Raw genomic sequence first — 3,384 nt, forward strand, 5'->3', positions numbered from 1 at the left:
TATATATATGAAAGAGATTCATAGAGTAAATAAAAAAAGTTATTTCATATTTTAGTTATTTATTCTAGGAAAATCTAATAATTTAGATTTACTCACTAATTCAAATTATTAGATTTTTCTATAATAAATTATTAAAATTTGAAATAGATTTTTAACTCACTATCAGAGTAAATAGATCTCATCTCATATAATATTATTAAGTGGTAGTATCTAAACTAACAATGTGCCATATTAGAGATTCGGAGTATCATATGATCATTCAATTTCAATGTACTAGAATCCATTACATCAAGTGCCTCATAAGGCACATACATATTTATTGTTTCAAATGATGTCCCAAACTGTTGTAAGCACAACTTACAATAATTATAAATGATATAAAATAATATTTATTGATTGAATCATGATCATGTCACTCTCTTTAAGACATTTTGTACACTAGCCAAAATGTGAACCATGTCATCTCCAAGATAAAACAACTCAGTCTCTGTTATCAAATTCTTAACTACAGTGTAAGAACCGATCTTGAATACATCCATCATAATATGGCTACAAGTGCCAATTTTTGAAATATCCACAATATGACTACTAGTGTCAATTCTCGAAATACCCACAATATGACTACTAGTGTCAATTCTCGAAATATCCACAATATGGCTATCCACGCCAATTCTTTTTCCACAACATCTCCCTCAGCTTGTTCAAAGATGATTGAATGGAAAAGGCTCCAAAGCTTTTGTTAAAAAATGTGCAACTTCAAGTTCTACATAATATTTTTCACCATTGAAGAGAATGCATGACCAAATTCATTGTCACTCAAGTTGAGATGTTTAATAAAGAAAAATCAAGAAATAGAAGAATTCTTCAAAATATAGCACATGAAACGAACAATATTGTGGTAGTATAATTAATAGAAGAAATAGAAAAATTCTTATAAGAAAATGAATTGAATTCAAAAGTAAGGACATTGTTCATCAAGAACCAACACAACATAAAAGATATTAAATGAGGTCAAATGATATTATTGCTCACGAATACCATATTGATTTCTTTGCCAAAGAATTAGTGAAAAATGAGCAATTTTTGCTCAAGAATAACAGAAGTAGAATATAATGAAATATGTGCAATATTTGCCTCAAGAATATCAAGAAAAAATGGAGATGTAAGAAATATAAAGATAGTAAAAGAGAATGATAAGGGAAAATAGCAAAAAGATGAATAGAGATTCTTTGGTTTTGGCTTAAAACTCAACTGTTGAACTCAGAAGTATATGAAGCTCTTTGAACAATTGCATTTTCTTCTTCGAATACTTCTTTCCTTCAACTACTATCTTTCTCTATACAATGAAATGTATAATTACATTATTCTTATCTCATTCATTGAATGAATAGAATTGAATGAATTGATTAAAAAGACAGTGACTAACTTATTATATAGAAAATACAAAAGACTTAATTCTATCTATCTAACTAATATATTTTATATATGTTTTAATCATAAAAACACAAAAATTAAGTAAGTTTAAACTAATTACTAGCCAATACAATATAAATCCAAAATACCAAAAAAAAAACATGGAATAACTGTATTCAAGTGAGACAATAGCTCATAAAAACTTTGGGGGCCTATAATCATGGGATGTAAGTTAAGATCTACATTGTTACTCATAATCATGTGAAGTACATAGGAGGAAATCCTCATTGTTGAATTAGGTTTTATCTATATTAGCGTATTGCAGATGTTTATATTGGAAGTTTAAAGTAATACATATGTTTAATTTGCATAAACTAACAAAAATTTCCAAACAAATACCTGGAAAATAAAAAGGACAAAAAATCATTCAAAAAATCATTCAAAAAATCAAAAGGCACAAAAATTATATGAGGCAATGAAAGTAAAAAACTTTGTTAGAGAAAAATGATGCAATTTTTTTTACATGTAGATGACAAATATAGAGAAGAAATATATAAAAGGAATAAATAATGAAAATTTTAACTTATTTGTATCACCCAACAATTTCTTCATAAAATAAGAAATATCCACAATAAAAAAGTTGACATTTTTTAATTAACAAAAGAAAAAGGTAGAAAAATAACACAATGTAAATACAAAGTAATGAGAAAAGAATAAGAGGCCAAAAAATGTGCAACGCATAACACGACTTCCCAATATCTCTATTTATCAGGGAGGAATTACCATGAAGGAATAATTAGTCATATTAAAACTCATCCAATCTAATGAGGGCTTATGAAATTTCAACGATAGAGAATCATGAAGAGAAAAAAAAGACGTCCCTACAATAAGTTGAAAGTGATAGAAGTAATGTAGAATTTTGATTGGAAGACCATAACATTTGAATAAAAACATGGTTATAATGTAGAATTTTGATTATCATAAAAAACATGGTCATTGTATAATTTCAAACTGAATATAGAAAATGGCAAAATCAACATATAAAAATTACACATATTCATATATTTGATTACTCTTCAATCATGTTTTTACTTTATATGGTAGTATAGATAAATAAAGATTTCCCCCATATATGATAATAATCAACTCTTATGATCATGTTTAAGGAAGTCATTTTTATCTCAATTGTGCTAAGCCTTGAAACAAATTATCTTAAAAAGTCGAATTGATAATTAGACTAATTAATACATATATAATTTGGTCTTTGATCGTGTATTTTATTAAACCAAGCTATGAGATTAACTTTTAGACCTAAGTGATGCTTTGATAAAACTTTCTCTAAAGTGATAATTTGCTAATTTGAACCCTTATATGATGCAGATAAAGTTTATACAAACTTATGATCTAATTATTATTATATGTATTAAGGGTGTTTGTAACTAATTCTTTTACTAATAGCTAAAGAATATATTTTGAAGATGACAATAAAAACTTTTCCATAGAGATAAAAAAATGATTGGAATTCCTAATAACATGCCAATCAAATACTATCATCTACCAATCAATTACATCAATAGTAAGAAAATCCTTATCCTTATTATTTTAAACTCATCTAATATTTTGATTGGTTGTAACTAAGTTACTTGGCTAGTTGGCCATGCACGTCCAACTCAACAAGCACAATATGGTGTTTTTAATGATTTAAAATTTCCAAATTATGAGGATAATTTTAATTTAAGATAAAGATATATATGTACCAACAAATTTATGAGTTTGATAGAATCTACTGATAATTTATTATAAATGATTATTGACTTTTCAAACAAAAAAAAAATACTTTAGAAGTGACTGATAAAAGAAGGTAAGTTATTTCTTCCATCTACTAAAATTTCGATAAGTGTAATATTTATTCTTTTTTTATCAAATATTGGTGTAAGTGAACATACCTAACATATCTCTGCCAAGATATAC

Source organism: Lupinus angustifolius, chromosome LG19, assembly GCF_001865875.1.
Source record: "Lupinus angustifolius cultivar Tanjil chromosome LG19, LupAngTanjil_v1.0, whole genome shotgun sequence".
Taxonomy (NCBI): Eukaryota; Viridiplantae; Streptophyta; class Magnoliopsida; order Fabales; family Fabaceae; genus Lupinus; species Lupinus angustifolius.